At 40.9% G+C, this 19,148-nt stretch overlaps 1 long non-coding RNA gene across 1 annotated transcript; it reads right to left on the bottom strand.

The window, feature by feature from the left end:
- Positions 1-475: 475 nt before the first annotated feature.
- On the bottom strand, positions 476-13,788 carry LOC135274789 (uncharacterized). The gene is made up of 4 exons (XR_010342532.1): positions 13,568-13,788; positions 11,412-11,667; positions 6,906-6,972; positions 476-578 (listed from the first exon to the last, which is right to left on the bottom strand). It is a non-coding gene; the product is annotated as an uncharacterized LOC135274789 (long non-coding RNA).
- Positions 13,789-19,148: the final 5,360 nt, after the last annotated feature.

The following is a 19,148-nucleotide window of genomic DNA, read 5'->3' as shown; positions in this document are numbered from 1 at the left end:
GGTGTGTACTACCACACCTGGCTAATTTTTGGTTTTGTTTTTGCTTTTCGGTAGAGAGAGAGTTTCTCCCTGTTGCCCAGGGTGGTCTTGAACTCCTAGGCTTAAGCAATCATCCTGCCTCAGCCTTTCAAAATTTTGGGATTATAGGCATGAGCCACCAAACCCAGTCAAATCAGCCATTTAATCAAACTGTGTTTATCCTCTCTTCCTCTAAAGCCTTGCCCTTGATGTTCCCTTCTTTTATAGGATGGTTATCTTTGACCCTTAAACCAAACTCGTACCACCTGACATAACTTTTGCTTTTATGCTTTCTAGTCTCTCCATTTTTCATCTCTTTTAGCATTCTTTCGTGAATCATAAACCCAAATCATAACATTTTATGAAACACTGTAAGGTATAAAGTGGTTGTTAAAAGATGAGTAAGACAGAATTCTTGCTATCTAGGAATTTACAGTTTATAGGAAACACAAAATGAAACAATGTTCATAATACTCCTTTATTATCCTTTCAATATCCATGGGATCTCTAGTGATGTCCCTCCTCTTCCACTTCTGACATTAGTACAGCCAGCCTTCCATCTTCATGGGTTCCCCATTCATAAAATCAACCAACCATGGATCAAAAGTATTTTTTCAATAGCAAAAATAAAAATAAAATACATATTTTAAAACAGTATATTGAAACAATTACTTACATAGCATTTACATTGTGTTAGGTATTAAAATTAATCTAGAGATGATTTAAAGCATGAGAGAAGATGTATGTAGGCTATATGTAAATACCGTGCGATTTTATGTAAGAGATTTGAGCATCCATGAATTTTGGTATCCACAGGGAATCCTGGAACGATTCCCCATGAATACTAGGGAACAAGTCTAATTTGTGTTCTTCTCTCTTTTTTTTCTTGGCCTAGAGAGTTATCTATTTAATGATCTTTTTAAAGAACTAGCTCAGGGCCAACGGGGTTCCCATGCTTCTGCTGGTCCCCTGGAGCCATGCTGTAAATTCTACTTTTCTGTCTCTGTCCTTATTTCCTTTCCTCAATCCCTCGTCACCGCCGGGACTAAGGGCACTCATGTATGGGGTTGGGGCTGATACCCAACATGTTTCTTTCGGCATGACACGATTGGAGCCTGGATGCATGAAGTTCGTGGCAATAAATAAGAAAAAAGCTTGTTTCTATATTTTTTTGTGTGTATCTATCTACCTACTTCTATCTCTATCTATCTTGCTGAACTAGTTCAGAATGAGACATTATGACATTTTATTCCTTAATAGTTCAATGTACATCTAAAAAACAAAAATGTCCAGGCATGGTGGCCCACACCTGTAATCCCAGCACTTTGGGAGGCCGAGGCACGTGGATCACCTGAGGTATGGAGTTCAAGACCAGCCTGACCAACATAGAGAAACCCTGTCTCTACTAAAATACAAAAAAATAGCTGGGTGTGATGGCAGGTGCCTGTAATCCCAGCTACTCAGAAGGCTGAGGCAGGAGAATTGCTTGAACCCAGAAGGAAGAGGGTGCAGTGAGCTGAGATTGTGCCACTGCACTCCAGCCTGGGCGACAAGAGTGAGACTCCATCTCAAAAAAAAAAAAAAAAAAAAAAAATTATCTGATCTCACAACTATTACATCTAATGATTAACAGTAATTCTCTAATCTACTCTATACCAGTCATGCTTTATTCTCCCTTTGCCTCCCACTTCCAGATGCATTCTCCACTTCTGTCTTGCTCTGAGTTCTAAAAGGTTGATTTCTACAGACTGCCATGGGTGGCCAGGACCCCAACTGGGGTCAGCCAACAGGAGGCACCTACATATATCAGAGGCCAAAGGGGAGCACTGGCAAGAGACCGGAGGGTGGGAGAGAGGCTGGGATAGTCTTTCTCTGCTCCTCCCTGCCGGGTATTGGCTGCATCTGCCACTGTATCCCTTGTGAAGCAGTGCCCTGTTCAGCAGCTCCAGTTGTGACTAGACCCTCAGAACTGCCCCCATGCCTGCTCCTTCAGGTAGAAGAGTGGTTAGTGAATGGCTTCCTGGCTAAGCCCTGGGTGCCTTAGCACACCCCGTTGATTCCATTAGCTATACCTACATCTCTCAATAGTCCCTTCTCTAAATGATTCATGATTAAATTCTTTTGAGTTTGCCATCGGTTTCCTGCGAGGATATTTGAATATTCCATATTCAAAATTCACCATTAACCCAAAGTGGGTTTTTTTGTTTGTTTTGTTTTTGAGACGGAGTCTCTCTTTGTTGCCCAGGCTGGAATGCAGTGGCATGATCTCGGCTCAGTGCAACCTCTACCTCCCAGGTTCAAGCAGTTCTCTGCCTCAGCCTCCCAAGTAGCTGGAATTACAGGCACACACCACCGTGCCTGGCTAATGTTTGCATTTTTAGTAGAGACAGGGTTTCACCATCTTGGCCAGGCTGGTCTTGAACTCCTGACTTCGTGATCCACCCGCCTCAGCCTCCCAAAGTGCTGGGATTACAGGCATGAGCCTCCGCGCCCAGCTAACCCAAAGCATTTTAAAAACCTTTTTAAAAAACCAAAATCCAGTCAAGGATTGCATGTTGAATTGGTTTTGCCTCTTTAGTCTCTTAATCTAGCAACTCTTTCTTTTTCTCTTGTCACTTTTTTTTTGAGACCGTAACAGTTGTCTTATAGAAGTCCCATATTCTGAATGTGTTCAAGTGTCACTTAATTTGTTCTTTTCGGCTTTGTATTTCCTTTAACTTGAATCTAATTGAGCCTTTAGATCCAGTTTTCATTTTAAACATTATCTCTTAAATATTATTGACAGGTACTGTCATATAATTTATAAAGCATTACCTCACACAGTGTCATTAATAGTGGGACAATCAGATAGCAAGTTACCTAGTGATAATAGCTATATTTCTCCATGGTAAAGGGTAATTTTTCCTCCATTTGCTGTTAACGAGTCATAGCAAATTACTTGTTATTGTTTTAAGGGTGATACTTTGGTGCTGTTTGAATATCTGGTTCTCTGTCAACTGTTCAACTAACAGTTTTAGCATTCATTATTGATCCTTGCTTGGATCGATTATTTCATAATGTCTTGCAAACATATTTTCTATTTCCATCATTATTTCTACATTTGTTATCTTGCATTCTTTTGTGCATAAAAGCCTTAGGTTAGTAACAGGACCTATTTATTTTTCCTGACAACATGTGTTATAAAAGCAGAATAAACCCCAATTTGGCCCCCTTTAATTCCTTACTCCGAAATTAGGTGATCAGTGTAATGCTATTACTAATACAAACTGTCCATATTGGGTTTCATTAATGAGGTCTCATAATTCTGTGCAATTAAGCTTGGTTATCAGGAAAACTGAATGCTATATCTTCTCATACACAGTAAGTTCAGCTCTGTGTCTGCATCTTCTTACGTTTTATTATTGCTGCAGAGATGTCAGGACCAGCCCTGGTCATCCATACATTACTAGCACCAGTAGATACAGATCTCTGGTAGCACAAACCCTAGGAACAAAACCCACCATCAATAGCTGGTATTTACATCACAATTAGATTCTGCATCTCATAAGGGCACTCAGAATGCATTCAAAAGGGCTATCATCTCTTTCCTTTGTAAGCTATTAGTTCCACAAATCTCTGATCAGGAGACCCTCAAAGCTTAGCTGTACTGTTACATTGCTTTCTCATGCTGAAATAAGCCATTTTGCTCCCCTAAGTGCTTCTGTCTGAAAAGAAATAATGGATTTTTTAAAGCTAAGTGAGACTTCCGGGTTCTGTTTGGATTTTCATGAGTGATCATGTGGGGGTTGGCCTTTCATTATCCTCAAGTGCACTTTTGGCTGTCTCCTTCACTCCCTATATGCAGTCACAGGTATCTGCTATATGTAGTAACAGCCTTTTGCCAAGCTCTCTTTCAAATACTCAGGGCTAGTCAGGGTTCCTACCCTCATCTGTATGGCCCTGGGCTTTTCTCTGCAGCTACCACCTCTTAGTAGCTGTTCCTCAATTACAAACACCACAGCAGAGGTTGAGAATCAGACAGAAGAAGCTCACATGGCCATTCACTGATTAACAAAGTCTTTCTCCAATAAAACTAATAATAATTAGCTGAAATCCCTAACATCCCAATGATCATCACAAATAAATCTCTTTCCTGATGGAGACAACATAGAATGAGCCATATATGCCAAAAACATCTAGGCTAAAGGATGTACAAAACAAAGTTGTGAGAAGGTCTGTCTGGCCATTGGCTTTTTTGCTCCCAGATCCATTCCTTGTCTTATCCCTGTCTGTTCCATGTTACAGGGGATATCCTCTGCAAACTACAATTCCCATTTTATTAATTTTCTATTGCTGTATAACAAATTACTGCAAACTTTGCAGCATAACGTAACTCCCATTTACTATCTCATAGGTCTATACTTCAGAAATCCAGGTTAATTTGGCTGGTTCTCTGCATCAAAAGCCCAAGTCAGGGTGTCAGCTGGACTCTTAATTTGAGGTTCTAGGGAAGAATCCACTTTCTAGTTCATTCTGGTTGTTGGCAGAATCTCATTCCTTGCAGCTATAGGACTCAGGTTGCTTTTCCTTGCTGGCTGTCAGTGGAAGACAAGCCTTGCTCAGTCATTGACTGGGAGAGGCGGGATGGATTGAAGAGTAGACCGTGATGAAACTAATTGCTGGGGGCTGTTAGGTAATTCTCCTCCTCCAGGCTGGGCAGTAAGTCCTTTTGGATAGGAGTATCTGAGCCAGGGGTTGGTAACTGTATATAGCCTGCTGCCTATTTTGGTATGGCTCCACAATCTAAAAGCAGATTTTTACGTCTTTAATGGTTACATTTTATTTTAATTTTTATTTATTTTTTGAGACAGGGTCTTACTTTGTCACCCAGGCTGAAATACAGTAGCATGATCATGACTCACTGCAGCCTCAACCTCCTTGGCTGAAGTGATCCTACTGCCTCAGCCTCTGAGTAGCTGGGACTATAAATGCAAGCTACTTTTTTTTAGAGAGAGAGCAAGAGATGGTGTTTCACGGTGTTGCTCAGGCTAGTCTCAAACTCCTGAACTCAAGAACTCCTCCCACCTCAGCCTCCCAAAGTACTTGGATTACAGGCATTAGCTACTGTGCGCTGCCAATAGTTACATTTTAAATGGTTTTATTAGCACCTCCATAATGTCTTGATTTTGCTGCTTAGCTCTCACAGGCGGAAATATTTACTCTCTGGTCCTCTACAGAGAATAATTGGTGGGCCCCTGAATTTTATGCTGGGTATCTTTGTGTCTGCTCAACCCTGGCAGGTCAGAATAGAGGGCTGGTGAGGGTGACCCTGATACTGTAATTGAGGAAGGGGGAAAATGGGAGACACATTGAGTAGAAAAAAAACCAAAACCCAGAAACGTGATAGCAGGGCATGCATAAAACGCAAGACTGTCATTTAAAACTTCCTGGAATGAAGTATAATCTTTTTAGGTCTCTGCTAATTTGTTGTAATAAAAATATTCCTGTTTTAATTTGCATACCATTTGGTTACTAATAAAGTTGGAATTGGATCTCTTTTCATGTGTTAAAGAATTGCAAATGACAGCCACAAATAAAATGAACAGATTTCTGAACCAAGCATAGAAACAAAATAGTTAATATCTATATACCTAAAATAATCTACAAAATGGAAAACACGAAGGTTCCAACCAAAAAATGAACAAATGTTTATGCTTTTAAATTTGTTAATATTCAAAAACAGAAACAAATTTTGAAGCATAGCTTCTGAGTCCAAACTTCATGGTTGAGCATTTTGAAATAGCTAGTGTAGATTGCTAGTAATTGCTACCAGTTCACTTCTCTACTGATTTGGCTAAACTGAATAGTTTTATTTCCAAAGAATATTTATGTTAGCAAAGAAGCAGAAAAAAAATTTTCCAAAGGAAAAATGGAGTCAAGAATACCAAGTTTTGTATTTGCAACAACAATATTTTCTTTCAAATAAATTGTGGAAAGAAAGTTTATTGGCCGGGGGCGGTGGCTCATGCCTGTAATCCTAGCACTTTAGGAGGCCGAGGTGGGTGGATCACCTGAGGTCAGGAGTTCAAGACCAGCCTGGCCATCATGGTGAAACCCCATCTTTGGAAAAAAAAAAAAAGAAGAAAGTTTATTAGTGCACTGCTAGAAAATCAAAATGGCACCAAGAAAAACCTATGTGTGAATGCAATCAGCTCTTGTTCAAAAGTAAAATCCCCTTTTGTGCCTGAATTGTGATCTTTAAATACCATTCTCTATTAAAACGAGTTCCTTTTGAGAAATAGTTCATTTTAGGTCCACATCAGGACATTTACAAAATGAGTAACACATATTTTTCTGCCAGAAAGCAAGGAAATAAACTCTGAAAAGGTCATTTCAAAAGTACACAGGACCTAAACTGAAAAGGCTTCTGCTGGCAAAGTTGTGACAATTCAAGCCAAAAGGAACAATATCAGTGCTCGAAACATAAATATATAAAAACTCAGGAGTTCATAATGATGCTAAGGGATCAACTCATTAGTTGCCATCTGAGTTGGCTAGGGCACCAACTCTACTCTCAATTTTTTTTTTTCTTAAGATAGAGTCTCCCTCTGTTGCCTAGAATGGAGTGCAGTAGCTCGGCCCACTGCAACCTCTGCCTCCTGGGTTCAAGCAATTCTCCTGTCTCAGCCTCCCAAGTAGTTGAGATTATAGGCACATACCACCATGCCCGGCTAACTTTTGTATTTTTAGTAGAGATGGGATTTCACCATGTTGGCCAGACTAGTCTTGAACTCCTGATCTCAGGTGATCCACCTGCCTTGGCCTCCCAAAGTGCTGGGTTTACAGGCATGAGCCACTGTGCCTGGCCTACTCCAAAAGTAAATGAAAGAAAAGAATCAAGATTTTACCTTTCTGAAATAAGCTGTGTTTCCATTTATCCAAAGACTTGAGGTCATGTACTTCACAGAATTCCGGCTAACAAATGCTGAAGAAATGATGGACTTAGAAAATCACTATTTTTTCAATCTCGGTGAGATATTATGGATCTAGGATAATCAATGGTTGACAAATATTATAATGGAGGGATCCGGCTGCCACTTCCTCATACACTGATCAATTTTAGCATCACTCAAGTTAGATAGGCCTTGACATTGTATTTCAAGATACAACGCCATAGGAACTATAAAGCTCCACTTAATAAAATTGAACATGCTTTCAGCTCTGACAACAAGTTTATAGGAAATAGGAGGAATAGAGGAACTACTTTTTAAAACCATGATGAAAATGCAATCAGCCAAATTCAAATATGGAATACTCTGTGGTAGGAAGGACTGGCTTCTCCAACAAATCAACTGTATTAAAAAACAGCAGAAGGGTATAGAATAAAATACATAGCAGATATAATAATCAAATGCAATATTTAGGCCATATTTGGATCCTAATTTTTTTTTTCCTTTTTGTGAAGAACAGGGTCTCGCTATATTGCCCCGGCAGGTCTTGAACTCCTGGGCTCAAGCTGTCCTCCAGCCTCTGCCTCCCTAAGAGCTGGGATTACAGGCATGAGCCACCAAGCCCGGCTGGATCCTAATTTGAACAAACCAGCTGCAAAAAGCATTTGAGACTATCACAAAATCTTAACATAGGCTGGGTGTTACATGAAATTAAGAAACCACTGTACATTTCGTTTTGTAGCATCATGCCATGGTGGTTGCGTGGGGAGAAAAACATCTTTATCAGTTAGCTCCAGCTGGGCTAAACTTCCTCAAGGCCCATGAGGCCGCTTTAGAACACAAAATAAATCACATGGGCTCTAAAACAGATTGGTTCTATCTGAAGCAGCAACTTCTTTCCTTTCATGCAACAGTATAAGTGACAGGCAAATTGGGGAGTGAAGATCGTGATGCAAAAATTGTGGTGATGAATATTTTTTGCCAACCCATCATTTGAGGTGATCAGGGTAAATTTCCTTACATGGAAGGAGAAAGTCTAAGAAATATATGAGGACTTTAGGGAAAAACCTCTATGTCCATGCAGTGAAGACCTTCAATGACGTAGTGATTCTTGAAGCCATTAAATCAGTCACTAAATTTTCTGTTATATTAAACTATCTGGTGAAACTGTGAGTGCAGCTGAAGAAGCTTTGAAGAGACATCCCTCTGTATTAAAACCCTAGATCAGAATTCTAATGTTGATGCCTGTGTACTCTATTGGCAGTGAATGCCCCAAGGAGCTATGAGAAGCCTGAGCCCCAGGACATAAAGCTGCAAAGAGCTGTCTGTGATCCTAAAGGCAAATGTTTATAGAGATTCGGCCATGCTAGTATTTCTGTTTGTATCACACTCCTGGGGTTTTATTTCCTAATTCTGCCACCAACCCCATTTTTCCATAAGCCCTATTTAAGTATATTGCTAACTAAAAAGTGTTTTTTTTTAAGGAATGCATATGATGTCATAGCAAAGATAACTGTATACCAAAGTTAAAATTTTGACTGCTTACTAGAAGCCTAACATTGAACAAACCACTAAATTTCTCTGTACTACCTAACTGGCTTTCTAAAATTTGACAAAGGAGACTGTCACCTCATTTAAAGGATTGCTAAAGTTGTATATGTAAAGCACCTAGTATGTCTAGCACATGGGAGGACTGAATAAATAGTAGCTATTATTATTCAAGGATAAGTGTTGGTCATCAACCTGCCCCTGAGCTAAGGAGCTCCACAGTAACCAAGCTGAGCAGTCTGCAGACATTTTGTCATGAACACTCAGTGATTTATCCCGCTCTCTCTTCACCTCCTCTGCCAGACCACATCAAAACACACCAGTCTTTCATTGTTCCCTCCTCTGGTCTGTAGGTTACACCCCAAATGGAGCCACCCCTGAAACTTCAGCCTGGTTGTCATAGACAAACTGAGCCAAGTTGAGAAAACTGTAAGTTCCTGCTTCTCGCAGTGGTAATGCAGGTTAACACACGGTATGTAAAGAAGCAGTCCTGGCAGCCCGCCAGCGACTTCTCCAGACATCCCATTGGCAGTTTGATAAACCAGGGCCTGGCATATCTCCTCAGAGGAACTCCTACTTCAGAGTCCAGTGACTAGGGCCTCAGGGTCAGTTCCATGACCCCAGTGCCCTCCTCAGTGCTTCTGGCTGCAGAAGCTTGGTCAAAGGGAACCCCAGAGGGAATCCTACCCATAGCAGACACTTCTGCTAGTGAAAAGGGATACAAAAGGAACCTTGTGAGAAACTCCCAAGAGCCCTTTAGTTCCTCTCCAATATGGCTACCCCTATATACATTTAGTCAGACATGAGGAGAGTTTTAAAACACAGCACTGAAAGGAAAGCAGAGCCCTGGATCTGGCTCTCCTCATGGGAGCTCTCCTGAGGCTCAAGGCGAACTGCCAGGACCCAGGGCCTGGGGCTTCCCTGGTGAGACTCCTCAGATTCCTACCCTGTCTTTCCTCCCTGGTTGCCTGGGAACTGACCAGCCTGCTTATGGCCACTTTCCTTTCCACTCAGCCTCTCCTGACTCAGGGCACCCCCCAGACTGCATCCAGTACCAGATCCCAAAGAGATTCCTTTACCATGTCAAGGTGTGATTTAGAAAAGGGAAATGGAGAAACAGAAGTAGGTGAAGAAAGTAGGAGAAAGAAAATAAATGGAGGAATGAGGCTAACGTCAGAAGAAAGGTCAAGAACTTACTCTTGCCTGGGGTGTCACATGTGGACATCACCATCATGTTTCCTGATTCAGAAAATTATCTAAATGGGTTGGGCGCAGTGGCTCATGCCTGTAATCCCAGAACTTTGGGAGGCAGAGACAGGCAGATCACCTGAGGTCTGGAGTTCAAGACTAGCCCGACCAACATGGTGAAACCCCATATCTACAAAAAATACAAAAATTAGCTGGGTGTGGTGGCAGACACCTGTAATCCCAGCTACTCAGGAGGCTGAAGCAGGAGAATCACTTGAACCCAGGAGGCGGAGGTTGCAGTGAGCTGAGATCGTGCCATCGCACTCTAGCCTGGGTGACAAGAGTGAAACTCCATCTCAAAAAAAAAACAAAAATTACCTAAATTTACTTAGGAAAGAATTGAAGGATTATATCCTGAAAGGATTCACTGTTTTGTTGTGAAAATTTTCCTGTGAAAATGCATGAGCTATAAGAGTAAAAAGTTTAGAGACCAACTAACCGATCTTTAGAGTTATTTAGGTTTTAATAAGCTTGCCTCACTCCATATATGTTTTTCCAAGGCCAGTCAATCATCTAGACATTATATGTTAATAAATGTAATGTTAATAAATGAAGTGATATTTGGTGCCGTTTGTATTGTCCGTGTAGAATTGACTGTTGCCTACACTAAGCTTTCTTTCCAAGCAGTGCAACGTTCCCATGGAACGCACTAACAGGCAGACAGATCTTTACTTGTTCTCAGAAAGTGCTTCCAGACTTGCATCCTCAGAGAGAGTGTCTTGCTTACAAGCAGTCTTAGAACAAGTTCTTACATGCTCTAGAAAGGAAGGCTCTGAAAACATAGAAGCAGCCTGTTTTCAAAAAAGGGAGAAGAAAAACATGTCCAGTTGATTAGTCCTAGGTAGAAAAAAGAATGTGCAATGCATCATAACTTGAGGGGTGGAAGGCAGTTGTGAGATGGAGAAGATAACTCTGAATGATGATTACTGTGTATATACTTTGTGGAAGGAGAATATAGAAAATTTTGGAGCTGGATCATTTAAAAATTCATTGGTTTTTCACCACTATTCTTGACAAAATAAAATGTCAAAATTCACACAGCAGTTTAGGAAAATAGACGAAACATAGGCAGAGAGAAGTTGTGCGTGACTCGTTCTATCCTGAATGTCTAGAGCCATGTGGGTGTTTTAAAGACACCTTTACAAAAAGTAAACCTTAAAAGAACTACCACCGACTTACTATGCTCTTCTTTCAGAAAAAAAATAAAGGGGATTGCGTAAATGATTATTGCTTAGAGATTTGGAAGAAATCCAAGAACATTCATATTACTAAAATTAAAGCCAGCCCAATTTAAAAGTTTTATGAAAAGCTTAACTGGGATTGTTTCTAAATTAAATCCAAGAAAATTCTCGAGTTGATTTTGTCTATTTAGAATTGCCTAAAATAAAGGAACAGTGTGAAAAACATATATTAGGAATACTGCCAGACTTAAGTTTTCACTTCTATCAAAAGAATTATACTTAAGGAAAGAGTCTTTGCTTCTTTATGCATGAAGAATATGTTCTGAAAATATAGATATCAACTCTCCAAGCAAGCTTTAAAATTGCTCTTTTGTGAGATCTTATGGTATGTGGTGTAAGTACAAATACATTAGAGGTGTATATTAATTATTGATAGATGCCTTAAAAATTACCCCAGAATTTAAGAGCTTAAAACAACATTTATTACCTCACACAGTTTCTAGGGTCAGGAATCCAGGAGTGGCTTAGTTGGGTGGTTCTGACTCATGGGATTATCATCCAGCTGTCACCTAGGGCTGAAGTCTTCTGAGGCTTGACTGGGGCTAGAGAATCTGCTCCCAAAAGCGTCTTCACGTGGTTGGCGACAGGCCTCAGGTCCTCATCACCTGAGATTCTCATTGTGTGCTGGTTGGCTTCCCTTTGAGTGAGTGATGAGAGATGGTAGCCACAATGTCTTTTATAACCTAATCTTGGAAGTGACATATCATTACTTCTGCCATATTCTGTCATACAGATAAATTCTGGCACAATGTAGGAGGGGAATTATACAAGGGTATGTATTCCAGGAGGAGACAATCTTGGGGGCTGGCTACCATAGTCTACCTCTGGATTCCAATGAATCAAGTCCCTCCAACATATAAAACACATCCACTCCATCCCAACACTTTTAAATTTCTTGTCTCATTACAGCATCAACTCAAAGTCTAGAGTCTTGTCATTTAAATCAGGACCAGGTACGCATGAGATTCCTTATATATAATTTCTTTTTTTTTTTTTTGGAGAAACATTGTGTTTAATGGTAAAGCTTAGCACACCTCAGCACCAGGAATGGTGTGGAGTCAAGGCAGCAGGGCCTTGTGTATAATTTCTTAACTATAGCTCCTTGGGTATAGTTTCTCTCAATCTGAAACTAACATGCACACACATATACACATATACACACACATACCCCAAATACACAGTGGTGGAACAAAATGCATGGAACAAAAAGGAAGGGTACTAGACATATTACTATGTCGCCATAGCAGTTCTGAAATCCAGCCAGGCAAATGTTGGAAGGGCCTTAGGATTTAGTCCTGTTTCTATGCATGAGTTACTCTTCGAGGCTCTTGGCTTCCCCTTCTGAGTCATCGTTTTTGTGTGTGTGTGTGTGGTTTTTTTTTTTTTCTTTTTTCCCACCACATTCCAGCCCTTTTTTTTTTTTTCCAAGAGACTGAGTCTTGCTTTGTTGCCCAGGCTGATTCAAACTCCTGGGCTCAAGTGGTCTTCCCACCTTGTCCTCCCAAAGTGCGGGGATTATAGGAGTGAGTGTCACCAAGCATGGCTATTCTTTCTTTTTCATGAAAGTTAGTGCATGTATGTAGCTGAAAATTTTTCTTAACCTGCAGTAAAACAGGGGCAAAGTGAGTACAAAGGCCTCTTTTCATTTTATACTCTCTCTGTCCCCTTGAGTTCTAGTTGGCAATGTTTCTGCTAATATAATTCTTTTAAAAAATTTGTGAATCTCCTATGAATTTTGGGGGGTCCATTCCATTAGACAAAAGTTACACCCAAAAATTGAGATAATCCCTTTCCCACCTTGTGATTCTGCTGAAAAGCTATGCTCTTAAGCTTCTTAGGAGCCCTTTTTTGAAAGGGTCTGAGTCACAGCCTTAAAAACTTTCCAGGGCCTTTGTGTAACTAAACTGGTACTCTGAGGCACCACTTTGGATCTTTCTGCAGTCATAACAAAGGATTTATAGTCACACCTCAGATTCATCTTTGGATTATGTTTCCATGATGGTGCCCGGGATTTGACTTCTGTCCTTCAGCCATTTCTTAGTTTTAGCATTATTCACCATCTGTAAAAGCTGAGAATCTTTATGAATAGCAAATTAGATCACCCAGTTTACCAGTACATTTTCACCTCCCACATTATTGCAGACAACAATACTGCTATGATTTATGCCACTCCATAGCAAGGATTCCCTGTCCTGTTTTCAACAAGATTTTTCTCACTTTCTTTTAAACCCCCACCAGCAGCCTGGTCAAAGTCCACTTTTCTTTTTCTTTTTCTGTTTTTTTTCACCCCTGCTGGCAGGAAAAAGTTCAATTTTTTTCCAACATTTTGTTCAAGGCTCTTGAGACTTTCACTACTATACTTCTTAAATTCTTTCCAGCTACCTCCACTGTCTAGTTTCCTAGCCGTGCCTACATTTTAGGTATTTATTATGGTAGCACCTTACTTCCAGGTACTAAAATATATATTAGAATAACAGATTATCCCAAAACTTAGTAGCTTAAAAAAACAAACTCCTTAATTCAAGGAGATATAGAAAAATAATTAATTAAAAAAAATCTTTTTTAATGTTTTAAATCTCATACAGTTTTTGAGGACCAAGAATCCAGGAAGAGCTTAGCTGAGTTGTTCGAGCTGAGAGTCTCTGATGAGGTTGCCATCAAGCTGTCAGCCAGGGCTGCAGTCTTCTGAAGGCTTGACTGGAGCTGCAGGCTTCACTTCCAGTATTACTCGCATGATTGCTGTCACATGGGTCTCTCCATAGGACTGCTCATTACATGGCAACTGGCTGCCCCCAGAATGAGTGCATATGAGAGACAGAGAGACCTAATGTCTTATGACATATTGTGTTGGCCACAGAAACTAACTCTTGAACCACAAGGGAGGGTGAGAATACCTGAATTGGGATTATCGTGAGTAATTGTGGAGTCTATCACAGAGTATAATCCTAAAAAGAACTCATTTTCTCTCCCTTTCCAGAACCAATGGAAAAGTAGATGCAATGCAAGAATCAAGCAAAGAGATCAAAATATTAATTTGATTATTGATAGAAGCTAAATTGGAGAAGGCAGCTTAGACATGTGGCTACAATGAGCTTCAATACTTGACCTCCAAATTAGACTTACCTACCCAGTTATAGAAAGAACAGGACTTCTCATTTATCAGATTAGCTTATCATATATCGAGCAAAACACAAAGCACCTCTTCTGTGGTTTTTTTTCTGTATTTTTGTGGGGTTTTCTTGTGCACAGGTGCCTGCCCTTTGCATAATACATCTAACAAAATCTCTCCTGCCTTCTTCATCAGATCCCAGAAAGTCTAACACAGTTCTCAAGCTTTAGTATGCTGATTGCTGGGCCTGGAGAATTTCCATTCCTTTGTAAATTTCCGGATAATCTTGACACAGCTGGTCTGAGAACCACTGCCCAAGTACCTATGATGCACTGATGCTTATGGGCATCTCATTTTCATTCCCAATCTCATTAGTGTGCATAAAAATGTAAGACAGGTTTCACTAACCCTTCCCCTGCACTTGACAAACAAGGACAACAAGGCTCAGAAGTGAAGTCGGTGGGCCAAGCTTACATCCTGCTAGGCATGCAAAGCCAATCTTCAAACCCAGGTCCAACGCCAAAGCCTGTGGTCTTCCCTCTCCACCAGGTTGCCACCAATTACTGAGGACTGAACATCAGTGCATAGTCTGAGTCTTAATAGTAATCTCCTAGAATTGTTTTCTATTAACTCCATTTTGCATCTTGTTTTTTATTTTTTAAAACTAGAACATTTATTTGCATGACTAATGGTTGACGTTCTGAAGATAAACTGGATGCTGCAACAGCTACCTTCTTGGGTTTAGGTATTGTTCCTTCACACAATTCATGCCTGAATCTGAGGTGTACAATGTTTTTTGTTGGTTTTTTTTTTTTTTTTTTTTTTGAGACAGAGTCTCGCTCTGTCACCCAGGCTGAAGTGCAGTGGCATGATCTTGGCTCACTGTAACCTCCACTTCCCAGGTTCAAGCAATTCTCGTGCCTCAGCCTCCAGAGTAGCTGGGATTACAGGTGCCCGCCACCATGCCTGGCTAAATTTTTTTTGTATTTTTAGTAGAGATGGGGTTTCACCATGTTGGCCAGGTTAGTCTCAAACTCCTGAGTTCAGATGATCCACCTGTCTCGGCCTCCCAAAGTGCTGGGATTACAGACATGAGCCACTATAACTGGCCGTGGTATACAATCTTTAAATGCCTCATTTGATCAATACCAGTGGCATTTCATCTTTTGGCCATGGCACTCTAGTTATACTTTCTCTTATGCTTGGCAGGGTAGCCGCATTTGCCACAGATCACCCCCTGAAGTTGGTAGGCCTTGGCACCACAGCGGCAGCACATTTACTTCTTATTGTGACACTTTTCAAATGATGAATATCCATTCACCATCTTGTGTCTGTGGCCGAGACCAGACATTTCTCATCTTCTTGACCTGTAGTCTCAAGCACAATTTGCTCCATTTTCATTTGTCAAACATAATTGTACACTATGCACAATATATTCAACTGGGTAATGTCCGTGCATGTTAAAAGTAGGTAAATATGTTTACCTTAAGGGGCAAGATTAAGACTATCAATTTACAATGTGCTACCATTCCAGAAGTTCCATAAAAGAAGTTAGAAAATGCCCAGCACAACAGATGCCTGGCTGTTTTCCCTCCAGGTTTACTCTCCACCTTCTCCACCCTCCTCCGTGCCCGCGACGTGGACCTCCGTGACCTCTATCAACAGGCTTCCTTGCCTTCTAGACTCCCATCCTCTTTCTCCTCTCCAATAGAGAACAGAGGGAGGAAGATTTCCCCAACTCCCTTCATGTAGGGTCACCTTGGACTGACTGCATTTTTTCCACAGAGTCCTCTGAAGGCAGCTGCTCTGAGGGATTTTTTTTTTTTAGACAGAGTTTCACTCTTGTCTCCCAGGCGGGAGTACAGTGGTGCTATCTCAGCTCACTGCAACCTCCATCTCCTGGGTTCAAGCAAATCTCCTGCCTCAGCCTCCTGAACAGCTGAGATTACAGGCACCTGCCACCATGCCCAGCTAATTTTTGTATTTTTAGTAGTGACATGGTTTCACCATCTTGGCCAGGCTGGTCTCAAACTCCTGACCTCAGGTGATCCACCCGCCTCAGTCTCCGGAGGTGCTGGGATTACAGGCGTGAGTCACCGCCCCCAGCCGTGAGTGATTTTTTGTTTTTAGAGGTTTCAGGAACTCCACCCTCCCCTCTCCCTTCAGGCTCTTAACGTCCTGCACTAACCCTGTGGTTTTCCTTACCCTATCCATACCATTCTAAACAACCCCCTTATTAGTACCTCCTTGAATATTCCTAACTTGAGTGTGCTACTTCCTTTGGGACCCTGAGTGAATACCTATTTAAGTACAGTTTACAGAACTAAAAAAGTTGGCTTCCTTAGAGCTAGCCCAGGTGCCTTAGCTTCAGGTCCATGTCATCTTCCTAGAAGTCAGTAACTTCCACATGGTCATTACTTTAAAGGTATGAAAAACCACCTTCTGGGCCTCACATGTGCTTTGTAGGTAGAACATCTGACAAGAGGCAACTTGGAAGGTTCTGCCGGCAAAATTCTTATCAAAAATTGCTGCTAAATTTTAGAACTCTCTAATTTTCTACCTTATATTAGGCATTTATTCTAGCAAGAGGTAAATTATCCCTGGAAGAAAGAGAGAAAGTTGTCATTCAAAGACATTTGTGTTAATGAGTTTCAGATATTTCTATTTCGGCTGCTGGCTGCAAGTCTGGTTTGAGAAAGAGGAAGATAAAAATCCATCTAGATTCTAGAATAATGGTTCTCAAAGTGTGTGAGGAAGATGGTTTTCACTGTCTTCTGGAAGGCATTTTGGAAATTGTGGGGAGTCTTCATGAGCCAAGGGCCAGAGATGCTAGTCTGCCTGTGGCAAAGGGATGGCTCCACACAGCAGAGAATAACTCTGTGGGAACTGTAATGTTCTAAGAACATTCATGTTGCTGAGAAACATGTTTATAATTACCCAGGCAAGGGCTTATGTTTTCTTTTATGGAAAGAAAGAAGGAAGACGGGAAATATGGAAAGAAGAAAAGAAGGAAGGGGAGGAAAGAGAAATGGAGGGGGGAAGGAGGGAGGAACAGAAGGAGGGAGGGAAAGAAGAGAAGGAAAGAAAAGGAAGAAGGGAAGGTAGAAGAGAAGGAAGGGAGGAAAAAAGAAAAAAGGAAGGAAGGAAGAGAAGAAAGAAAGAAAGACTTTAATACTCACTGAAATTTCCAGGAATGCAATGGCCATATAAATTGAGGGACATCATACATTGTTTTGTTTGAATTTTACCAAGCTGGCTACAGGTAGAGAAAAACAACACAACTTGCCGTCCGCATTTGTAGCTGTAGCATTCAAGGTGAGTCTACAAACATATTCAAGTGCTATAACCTCATTGTATCTTAATCTAGTGAGGTTGTATTCTACTATCCATACTGAAATTTATAAAGAAAATCTCCCTGCACAAGATTTAAAAAAAAATTAACGTAATACATCAATGGAAATCTAATAGATACATACAAAGAAAGTAGTTACAATTATTTCATTTCCAGATCGTCAAAGGTGTATATAGCAAAGTACCCAGCATAGAAATGGGCATTGAATTTGATGAGATTTGGGACCCACGGATCTAAAGTGACGTGTTCTGATGGCTGCAGGCACCACTGGGGAGGAGGTCCACTGCAGGGAAATCCCTCTTGGGGGAAAATTGCCATGAAAAAAGCCATGTGGAAAGAATGAGAAGGAAGTGACGACAATAAGGCCTAGTGTGTGGCAGAGGCCTTCTAGTGTGTGTAAGTCCTTGGAGTGGGCCCTATTCCTTGTTAACAATTTTTTTTTTTAATTCCTGACTTTTTTCAAGACGCTGTGGCATTGGTTTATCTCTCAGTATCATCCGTCATGGAGTGGATGTTCAATGAATGTCAAAGAAAATCATTCAACAACACTAGCCTTGAATAAATTAAAGATACTACCACTCATTACTGGAAACATTGATCAAACAAGCAACCATGATTTGGAACTTCTTTCCAAAGAGATCCTGCAATATTTTTTATCACATATGGTAACTTTGGTGGGTATAATTTCCTATATAACTTCAAATCTAAAATGTAGTGTTCGCAGCCAGGTGAAAGGTCATTTGGCCAAATTGAAGCCCTCAGGGCCCCAAATAAATCAGGAGCTGACTTGTTTTGTTATGCTCATTATGTTTCACTTCTTGACAAGTTAGGAAATGTCTTGGGTATTTTTTAATGTCCTGTTTGCAATGACAGAGATTAATAAGTCATCTGGAAACAGAGCTTCTTTATTAAGAACAAAAACTCAATGAAAGCTGAACCCCGAGACCCACTCCCTTCACCTGACATGTTCCTGCTCATGCTTTAGATCTCAAGCCCTTCCATGACCCCCAAGTCTGGGTTATGGTTCCTTCCTCTGGCTTTCCCAGGATCTGATGCACTGACACAGAAGCTACAATAAGGGTAATTGCTTTGATTACTTACCTATGTCTCCCAGAAGACTCCGAGGTCTTTCCATTGTTTCGCTTGCATTTGGCACACAGGTGTCAGTGCTTAGTCATTCAACAAGTTATGCATTTGCATAGTACAAATTACAACATTGGCTTCAACACTGTTCCACGGAGCAACCAAGGGTAGGTGCGCCTTCACACATGGTTCCCACTGAACACCATCTAACACAACTTCTGTGCTTTCTACATTTTCTCCTCCAGCCCCAAAGCTCCTCTGCTTCATCTGTTAGCTTTTATCTCCAATCAAGTTGGGACTAGGAAGCATGAGAGGGCTGGGAGGTAGAAGAGGTACTATTCTTAAGTGTTTGTTTGTTTGTACAGTTTAATTTTAATAAAGATCCATCTCTTTTCTGTTTCATCTCCCTATTCAGCCTTCAGTCAGTTGTGAGAAAAAGAAAACTGTTTGGTTTGGTTTGGTTTGAGAAAATGTTAGTTTGATTGTTCAGACGTTCTCAAATTTTAGCATGCTGGGCCTCTGGGGTTTCTCAGCAGGGAGGCCTGAGATGGAGCCCAAGAATTTGCATTTCTAGCAAGTCCCCAGGTGATGCTGGTATTGTTGGTCTACGGACCACACTT

This window comes from Aotus nancymaae, unplaced genomic scaffold, assembly GCF_030222135.1.
Source record: "Aotus nancymaae isolate 86718 unplaced genomic scaffold, 86718_ANA_hifiasm-v0.15.2.pri h1tg000014l, whole genome shotgun sequence".
Lineage (NCBI taxonomy): Eukaryota > Metazoa > Chordata > Mammalia > Primates > Aotidae > Aotus > Aotus nancymaae.
The sequence above is the reverse complement of the archived record's forward strand: the minus strand, read 5'-3'. Positions and strand labels throughout refer to the sequence as shown.